We start from the raw sequence: 10562 nt of genomic DNA on the forward strand, positions 1-10562 counted from the left end.
GAGGAGAATACTAAAAGTGCCATGGACTGCCAAAAGAACCAATAGATCTGTTTTGGAAGAAGTGCAGCCAGAGTGCTCCTTAGAGGCCAAGATGGCCAGATTTCGTCTCTCATACTTCAGACATATTGTCAGGAGGGAACAGTTGCTGGAGAAGGATATCAGGCTTGGTAAAATGGAGGGTCAGAGAAAAAGAGGAAGACCCCCAACGACATGGATTGGCTAGGAGGCAGTATCGGTGGACTCAAGTGTGGTAACAGTATGAGGTTGGCCCAGGATCGAACATTGTTTTGTTCTGCTGTGCATAGAGTCGCTATGAGTCAGTTCTGACTCGATGGCACCTAACAACAACAACAACAAAACAAACAAACAAACCCACAGCTGTGAGTCAGTTCTGACTCAGCGATCCTATGGAACCGAGAATTGTTTCGTAGGTTTTCATAGGCTTTACAGAAGCAGACTGACTCGTCTTTATCTTGCAGAGTAGCTGGTGGGTTCAAACCTCTGATCTTTCAGGTTAGCAGTCCAGTGCTTAATCTACTTCACAACCAGTGCTCATTGTTAAGTATGATAAAGCCTCTAATTCTAGCTCACGTGACAGTAATTAATGAATGTGCCAAACTACTCCGTTCATACTGAGTCCACTCAGGTATTCAGATCCCTGGTAACCTGGAAACCTAGGAAATCAATCAACACAATCCACAACAGGAGCCAAAGGTTTGGATTAAATTCTATTAAGAGTTTGAATTTGGAAGAGATTTAACTGAAATCTTTTTGTTAGATTCACTGAAAAGTACTTGGTTAGATAGTGTTTCTTTTAATTTTTGTTTTCTGTACACTGATTACAAATGCAGTTATAAGATTACAATTTTTATTACTGCTATTGTTTTTGGTAGATGCCTTCAAGTCAGTTTCGACTCATATGTACCTTATGCACAAAAGAATGAAACATTACCTGGTCCTGTGCCGTTCTAATAACTGTTATGTTTGAGCCCATTGTAGATGCCACTGTGCCAATTCATTTTATTGGGTTTTCCCTCTTTTTCACTGACCCTCCACTTTTCCAACATGATGTCCTTCTCCAGAGACTGATAACCTCCTGAAAATGAATCCAAAGTACACGAGACAAAAGTCTTGCCATCTCGGCTTCTAAGGAGTATTCTGGCTGTATTTATTCAAAGATAGATTTGTTTGTTCTTTTGGCAGTCCATGCTACTTTTAATATTCTTCACCAATACCACAATTCAAAAATGACTGTTTCTTGGTCTTATGTGTAGGTTCCTCATGATCACAATGAAGTGTTCTGGAACATGTATTCTCTGCAATGTTATCCATAGTTTGTCATGATCCAAACAGTTGAAAGTCTTTGTAGTCAAGAAAGCACAAGTAAACATCTTTTGATGTACCTGGCTTTCAGTCAAGATACATCTGATTTCAGCAATGATATCCCTAGTTGCATATCCTTTACTGAATCCTGCTTGAGTTTCTGGCAGCTCTCTTGATGTACTGCTGCAATCGTTTTTTAATAATCTCCAGGAAAATTTTGTTTGCTTATGATATTAATGATATTTTTAGATGATTTCTGAATTCTATTGGGTCACCTTTCTTTGGAATGGGCACAAATATGGGTATCATCCAGTTGTTTGGCTAGGTACCAATCATCTGTATTTCTTGACAAGTGAGTGCCTCCAATGCTGCATCAGTTTATTGAACCATTTCAATGTGTATTCTATCAATTCTTGGAGTCTTGTATTAATGCCTTCAATGCTACTTGCTCGTATGGTGCCTTTTGTAATGATTGAACATCTACCCCTTCTTTTTGTTATAGTGCCTCTTGTTTATTTCCTCATTCTTCTTTTGATGTTTTCTGCTCATGAATTCTTCTGTATTGAAAGTCAAGGCTTGAATTTAGCCTCATTTCTTTCAGCTTGAGAAAAGCAGAGAGCATGATGTTCTTCTCTTGATTTTCTAACTCCAACTCTGCACATTTCATTATAATACTTTGTCTTCTCAAGCGAACCTTTAAAATTTTCTGTTCAGTTCTTTACTTCCTCATTTACGCCATTTGCTTTAGTTCCTATATGCTCAAGAGAAAGTTTCAGCACATCTTCTGACATCCATTTTTGTCTTTTCTTTCCTGTCTCTTAAAAGACCATTAACTTTCTTTCTGTATAATGTTCTTCATGTCACCCACAACTCTTCTGTTCTAATGCATCAAATCTGCTGTTGAGACAGTCTGTGAATTCCAAGTCCTATTTTGTTTTTTCTGGTCGTGGTTTAATTTTCTTCAGCTTCATTTTGAACTTGCATATAAGCAGTTGATGTCTGTTTCATGGTATGCCCCTGGCCTTGTTTTCACTCACTGGTGATATTGAGCCTCTTCACCATCTCTTTTCAAAAATGCAGTCAGTTTGATTCCTGTGTACTCTGTCTGATGAGGTCCATGTGTGTAGTCAACTTTTATGTTGTTTTTAAAAGGTATTTGCAGTGAATAGGTCATTGACTTGCAAGATTCTGTCATGTAGTCTCTACTATTTCTATTACCAAGATCCTATTTTCCAACTACAGAATCTTCTTTGTTTCCAATTTTCACTTTCCAATCACAAGTAGTTATCAAGCCATCTTGATTGCATGTTTGATCAATTTCATATTGAAGCAGTTGGTAGAATTCTTTAATATCATCACTGGCTTTAGTGGTTAGTGTGTAAATTTGAATAATAGTGGTACTATCTGGTCTTCCTTGTAGGCGTGTAGATATATCCTGTCACAGATAGTATTGTACTTTAAGATAGATTTTGGAGTATTATTTATTTATTTAAAGGCAGATTTATAATTTTATTTGATCATAAACTGTTAGTTTCATCCACTGTTGACTGTTTGTAGATTTTTGAAAGTGGTGAACTGCTCATAGGTCACCAGTGTATAGAGCTTGTTTGGTGAATCTTCATCCTCAGTAAGTTTTCCGGACAACCTCACCCAGATACGGTATGGGACGTTCCTGATTCCTTTAGCCCAGGCAGCTTTGTTGAGCCTGGTGTCAATGCGCACGTCTGGTGTTCCCATCTCTTTCATGGAAAATTTGCAAATCTCCTTGAGTGCTCGAGAGGCACACTTCTTGAAGCCTACTCCATGGATGCGCTTGTGAATGCTGATGGTGTACTCTCTGGTCACCACTTACTTCATTGATAGCAGAACGACTCTTCTTGTTCTTGTCACCGTTCTTTGCAGGAGCCAGAACGATGGGACGAGGTTGGAAAGGAAGAGCGCAAAGGATTGTGGGAAAAAGAAAGCCCTGGAGTTTTTTTTTTTTTTTTTACTATGAATGTGGTAATGCCATTCCTCTTCAATTTGATGGGCCTCGTATAGTAAACCATCTGTAGTTGTTTCAAAATGGCCAATGACAATTAACTTCAGCTCACTAATATATCAACCTTTATGCTTTTCATTTTGTTTTTGACAACTTTCAATTTTCCTAGATTCAAATTTCATGCATTCAATTTTCTGATTATTAATGAATGTTTGCAGTTGTTTCTCCTTATTTTGAGTTGTTCCACATCAGCATATGAAAGTCCTGAATGCTTTACTCCATTTGTGGCATCATGGTCACTCTGCTTTGAGGAGGCAGCTCTGCCCCAGTTGTATTTTGAGAGCCTTCCAACCGGAGTGGCTCATTTTTTTTGTCACTATATTTGACAATGTTCTGCTACTATTCATAATGTTTTCATCCTATGGCACTATATATGATAATGATCCACTGCTATTAATAAGGTTTTCAGTGGTTAATCTTTCAGAAGTAGCTTGCCTCTCTTTCTAGTCTGTCATAGTCTGGATACTACGCTGAAACCTGTCCACGTAGGGGAACCTGCTGGTATTTAAACCTGTCCACCTGGGTGATATGGAGTCCTGGTGTTACGCTGTGGGTTAAAGCGCCAGACTGCAAAGCCGTTTGAACTGCAAGGTCAGCAGTTCAAGCTCACAAGCTGCTCCTCGGAAACCCTATACAAGGTCGCTATGGGTCGGAATCGACTCGACAGCACTTCACAACAACAGCAATAACATTGGTGATATAGCTTCTAAGATCACAACAAAATACGCCTTCCTTAACAGTATGACAAATTGACAGACAAGTGTGGGGTTTTTATAACTAGAGATAGGATTCTCATACTTTTCAATCATGATTTCCCACTTAAGAACATTTTATGATTTATACAAAAAAATTGTGAGTAATTTTTAAAAGTACTAACTTTTTAAATAAGATTTTACTATACTTTTAAAATTTAATTATTTTGCAAAATATTTAACTAGGTTTGTCATTGTTGCTGTTTCAAATCTTTGTTCTTTCTGTGAAAATATAAGTTTTAGCCATGTGTCACTTAAATATCACCTGCAACATATTTTTAATTTCTTTGTGGATTTAAAAATGAGATTTCACAGAAAATTTAGATTAAATATATATTGCTAAGTTGAAGATTTATGTTTACTAAGGTATGGTTCCCATAGCAGATGGGCTTTTGAGTGGAGAAGGAATCTCAAATTTGTAATTGAGGTTGGGTATAGTAGAATCAATAGAGAAATGTTTTATAACCTCATATACTTTCCTAGATCCCTGAGACTAGTAGTTCTCAAAGTGTGATCGCTGAACTCGTAGCATCAGCATCACCTGGTTAGAAATTCACTTTCTTAGAGTCCAAGTGTGGTACTGCATGATTAGCAGTGAACCCCAAGGTCAGTTTAAACCATAATGTCGGCGGTTCCAGGATTGCTATGAATTTAAATAAACTCCATGGTACTTAACAACAACAGCCTGATCTCTGACCCACTGAGTCAGAATTCTGTAGCAGTCTATTTTCAAATGCCTTCAGCATTTTACTCACACAGATTTAAACGAGAAATACAACATGTATATTGTGATAAGCTCTAAAGCATATTTTGAGTAGTTACAAATTTGTCTTATACATCCATCTCCCTTCTTGAGAATTGTTGTATTTGCTGAAGAGCAGAATTTTTTGTGCAGGAAGGAAGTTGGAAATCTATTAGTTCAGACATTTATTAAGTTACTAGGGGAAATATGGCATACACATTTAGTCATATATATTTATACATTTATATGTATACATTTAAGGAGCTCTGGTAGCGTAGTGGTTACAAATTGGGCTGCAAAACGAAAGGTCAGCAGTTTGAAACTACCAGCTGCTCCTCGGGAAAAAGATGAGGCTCCCGTAAAGATTTACAGCCTCGGAAGCCCTGTACAGGGTCACAGTAAGTCGGAACCGACTCCACGGCAAATAACATACTAAGTGTATAAATGGTGGTTATGTGCTAAATTGGGGATTTCTCAAAAGGCTTGAGAAACATCACTGTTGAGACTATTTCCATTAAGTTGTTTATTTGTTGTATGTGTTGTGTTTGACCGAAATTCTCTTTGTGAAATATTGTCATAGTTTTTCTTCAGTTTCCAACGTGATAAATATTTTGTAATTTTTTCACTGTCGAAAGAACAAACTAACCTGAAACAACTTAGTAGTTTATTTGCCAGTTGACTTATATGTTATGAAAGCAACTCTGATAGCGTAGTGTTTCCAAGTCGGGCTGCTAACGTCAAGGTCAGCAGTTCGAAATTACCAGCTGTTCCTTCGGAGATAGATAAGGCTTTCTGCTCACGTAAAGGTTTACAGCCTCGGAAACCCTAGGCGGAGTTGCTAAGAGTCCGAACCGACTCTACGGCATATAAATACCACCACCACGACCACATGTTTATGACAATATTTAAGTGTGTAAGAATGTAGAGAAATGTCAAAATTCATTTTGGAAACGTTTCCACAAAGTGTATGAAAAGTTTGGGAGGTAAGCTAATATTTGGAAAATTCTTTGTAGGAATATTCCATCCTTATAATCATCCCTTTCAAATTACCATGTCTCTGAATAATATTTATTTTATGCTCAAATTTATTGAGGCATAATTTGCATATAATAGAACACCCATTTTAAGTATGTACTTCATTGAGTTTTATTACATTTGCTGAGTTATTAAACCTCTGTAATAATCCAGTTTTAGAATATTTTCATCACTTTTATAACCAATATGTAGGTGCTGTGGAGGCAGTTCTGACTTATAGTGACCCTGCATAGGATTTCTGAGACTTAAATTCTTGCAGGAGCAGAAAGCCTCAACTTTCTCCCCTGGAATGGCTGATAGTTTCAAACTGCTGACCTTGAGGTTAGCAGCATGACTTGTGACCACTACACTGCTAGAGCTCCTTTATAACCGATATAGGTGTGTACCTGTAACTAGACGAGTCCTGGTGTGGCTCTGTGGGTTAATGCGCTGGACTGCAAAGTCGGTTTGAACCACAAGGTCAGTGGTTCAAGCTCACCAGCTGCTTCTAAGAAACTGTATGCAGGGTCACCGTGGGTCAGAATTGACTCGATGGCACTTCACAACAACAACAATGCACATAGACAGACAAACTTATTGAAGTTTGAGTGAAAATATTTTGAGCAAAATAGTTTTCCATCCAACAGTTTGTACACATTCTGTTTTGTTACATTGCTTGCAATCCCTTCAATACAACAGCACTCTTCCCACTTCATCCCTGGGCTCCCTATCTCCAGTTGTCCTTTTCTTGCTTCTTCCTGCCTTTTGAGCTTTGTTTTTGAGCAAATGCTGTGCTTTTGATCTCGTATTATTGGATGTACCCACGAGTGTATTCCTCCTGGGTGCTTTTATTGACTTTATAGGTCTATTTGACTGAAAGTTGATCCTCAGGAATGGATTCAATTCCAGACTTGTAGAGCATCTAATGGCCACAGTCACGAGGGGGTTCCTCCAGTCCTTACCCAACTAGTAGGTCTTCTTTTGATGACATTGAACTTTCTTTATCTGACTCTCTAGCACTTTGAGATCATGATCAGAGCAATAAGTATAGCAAAATGTAAAGTTGTGAAGTATTTCAGACATCTATAAAAATGAAGAAGATAATATCCATGCATTCACAGAATACAGATTTAAATTTAGCATTTTGCAAGACTAGGTAGATATGATACTGAACATACAATTTTCATGGTCTTTTCCTTTTCAGAGATAACTACTATTCTATTGGCAGGTTTCCTCCATATTTCAAGACTTTTATCACATATGTATGTGTCTATTAACAATATGTGGTATTGTTTGTTTCCTTTTAACTTTACGTGTTATCCTATATCATGCTCTTCAGATGCTGTTGTATGCTGTTTCTTACGCCTTTCTTAAATTTGATATGCTTTAATTGCACTCCACAAAAGTTGTTCCAGTTTGAACTTTCACCACTTGTATATGAAAATGCCAGTGTTCCTTGGGAAAGCAGTTTGTTCTCTGGCTTTTGGATCTTTGACAATCTGAGAGTGAATAATGATAGGGCAGTGTAATTCTCATTGTGTAGTCTCAGGTTATGAATGAGAAGGTATTTTCATCTCAGTTTGGTCAGACCCTTTGGTCATTTTTTTCATGTTGTTACTATTTTCTAATTTGTAGTCACTATGTAATATGGAAATTAAGCCTGTGTCATAAATAGTTTTTTTCAGATTTTTTTTTAGTCATTTACCTTTTGATAAAGGGCGAATTCCTTTGGCAAAGGAATTTTTTTTCAGTGATCAAATATTTTATTTTCATAGCTCTTTTTTCAGTTCAATAATATTTTTGAAGTACTTTATATATTCTAGTACTTTTGTTTTCATTTAAAAATTTAAATCTTTAATCCCAATGGGAATTTGTCTCAGTGTGAATAATGAAGTAGGGATCCACAAAGGTTTTATTTTGTTTTCCAGTTACTTCCACCCCCATTTACTGAAAATCCATTGTAATATCATCTTTGTCATGTCTTAAATATTTTTGAAGTTATGTAACAGTTTGCAGACTCCATTCAAGCAACAGATCGAAACTGGATACACAAATAAGGAATTCACAGAACTGGTTTCTGCATTATGAATCTGGGCTTTTGTTCAAGATGATTACAGGGAAAGCCATGTCAGTTATATTTGGCTGCTGGATGCCAGGACGATGGCCCTTGATTTGGAATTAAGGAGCATCTGGGAATCAGTGTTGCTTTGTGGTCAATTCCAGTTCAGGAAATTGTTGTTGCTGTGTGTCAGCAGACTGGAATTCTGAAGTCATACTCCCCCTTAAGGCTCTAGGGAAGAATTTGTCCTGGCTTTTTTTTTTGACTTCTGGTGGTTGCCAGCATTCCTTGAGTAGTAGTTGCTTCCTTCATCTTCACATGGAATCTTCCTTCTGTGTTTGCTTTGCCTGAATAATATTTCTTTAAAAGTCTAATTCGTTTATCATAATATAAGAGTAAACATTTATGTAAAATTATCTTAAAAACGTGATCCAATTTGAAAATAGGAATGGAATACCCTTTTAAAAGTTGGCTACAGAAGGCACCAATTTTTATTTCAATTTTATTACCTTAATTATTTCTCTTGTTTGAATGTTTAAGGTTAAGATAATTGTAAAGGGTTTTAAAAAATATTTTTTCAATAGAAAATAGTGGCTCTTCAAATTTGATCACATCCCAGGTATTAGTAATCATTTCCCTTATTATTAATTGCTATGTAAATACTCTGAATATCTATATATAATGGTTAAATGTACACAATAGAAAACATATTAATCCCTTTTTTTAAAAGGATGAGTCTTTTCCTAGACTAAGTTCTGGTGGCAGAGATAGGTCTTTATCATAGGAAGGAAAAGTAAATATATTTATTTGAACAGATAATGTTTATTGAGAGATGATGAGGTAGACTTCCCTGGGCTTACCACAGTTCATGAGACTTTACAATACATATGCTTACTTTGTAGTACATATGCAAAGTCCTTAACCTGGACTGTGTGTGCAATATATTTGTAGCAAAGTTTATAGAGAGAATAGTTGAGCCCATTCAGTCTCTAATAGATTATCACTGCAATAATTACATTTCCTCCAAGCAAGTCTTGACTCTGCTAGATTTACTATGGTGGAAGAACATATTTTATAAGAAGTAAATCTATAAATACTTTTTAAGCCTTCTCTAAATTTAGATGGGCAAATTAAATCTATGGGTTTGCAAGTAGAGAAGAAAGATGCTATCAGTAAATACTTCAACAGCACTAGGAAGTTACATTAACTATGTTCTTGTTGTTGTTAAGTGTCGTTGAGTTAGTTCCGACCCATAGTGACCCTGCATAGGGTTTCCGAGGAGCAGTTGGTGAGCTTGAACCACCGACCTTGCAGTTCAAATGACTTTGCAGTCTGGCGCATTAACCCACAGTGTCACACCAGGACTCCATACGTTACCTATAGTTGGAGTAAATCTGGTGTGATATGTTGCGGGATTTGGTTTGCTAGTATTTTTCTGAGGATGTTTGTCTCTGTTATAATAAGGGATATTAGTCTGTGTTTTGGGTAATATCTTTGATTTTGGTATCAGGGTCATACTGTTTCTTTTGAGTTTGTGAAGCACTAGCACTATTTGTTCATTAAGCATTGTTCATTAAACTCATCATTGAAGCCTCTTGATCACATGTTACCTCTTCAAACAGTTGATCATCAACCGTTTCCTTTTGGTACAGTGACTTGTGTATTCCTTCCATCTTCTTTTAATGCTTTCTGCATCATTCAATACTTTGCCCAGAGAATCCTTCAATAATGAAAGGCGAGGCTTGAATTTTTTTCTTCAGTTACCCCAGCTTGACAGATACTGACCATGTTCTTCCCTTTTGGTTATCTGGCTCCAGATCTATGCACATTTCATTGTAATATTTGACTTTGCCTTATCAAGCTGACCTTTGAAATTTTCTGTTCAGCTTTCATGTACCTCCTCATTTCTTCCATTTGCTTTAGCATCTCTATGCTGGAGAGCAAGTTTCAGTGTCTCTTCTGACATCCATTTTGATCTTTTCCATCTTTCTTGTCTTCTTAAAGACTTTTTGCTGTCGTCCTATATGATGTTCTTGATGTCATCCCACAATGCTTCTGGTCTTCGGTCTTTAGTGTTTAATGCATCAAACCTGTTCTTCAGATGATCTCTAAATTCAGGTGTGATATAAATTCAAGTTCATACTTTGGCTCTCATGGACTTGTTTTCATTTACTTCAGCTTCAGTTTGAATTTGCATATGAGCAATTAATGGTCTGTTCCACAGTCTGCCCCTGGCCTTGTTTTGGCTTTTCCATCATCTCTTTCCACAGATGTAGTCAATTTGATTTCTGTGTATTCATTCTGGTGAGGTCCATGTGTATATTTGTCTCTTATGCTGTCCAAAGAAGGTATTTAAATGAACAAATCATTGATTTTTCAGAATTCTATTATATGATCTCCAGCGTCATTTCTATCACCAAGGCCATATTTTCCAACTACTGATTCTTCCTCTTTGTTTCCAACCTTTGCATTCCAATCACCATTAATGATCAATACATCTTGATTGAATGTTTGATCAATTTCAGATTGAAGAAGCTGGTAGAATACTTCTATTTCATCCTCACTGACTTTAGTGATTGGTACGTAAATTTGAATAATAATGGTATTAACTGGGCTTCCCTGTAGGCACAT

Source organism: Chrysochloris asiatica, unplaced genomic scaffold, assembly GCF_000296735.1.
Source record: "Chrysochloris asiatica unplaced genomic scaffold, ChrAsi1.0 scaffold00376, whole genome shotgun sequence".
Lineage (NCBI taxonomy): Eukaryota > Metazoa > Chordata > Mammalia > Afrosoricida > Chrysochloridae > Chrysochloris > Chrysochloris asiatica.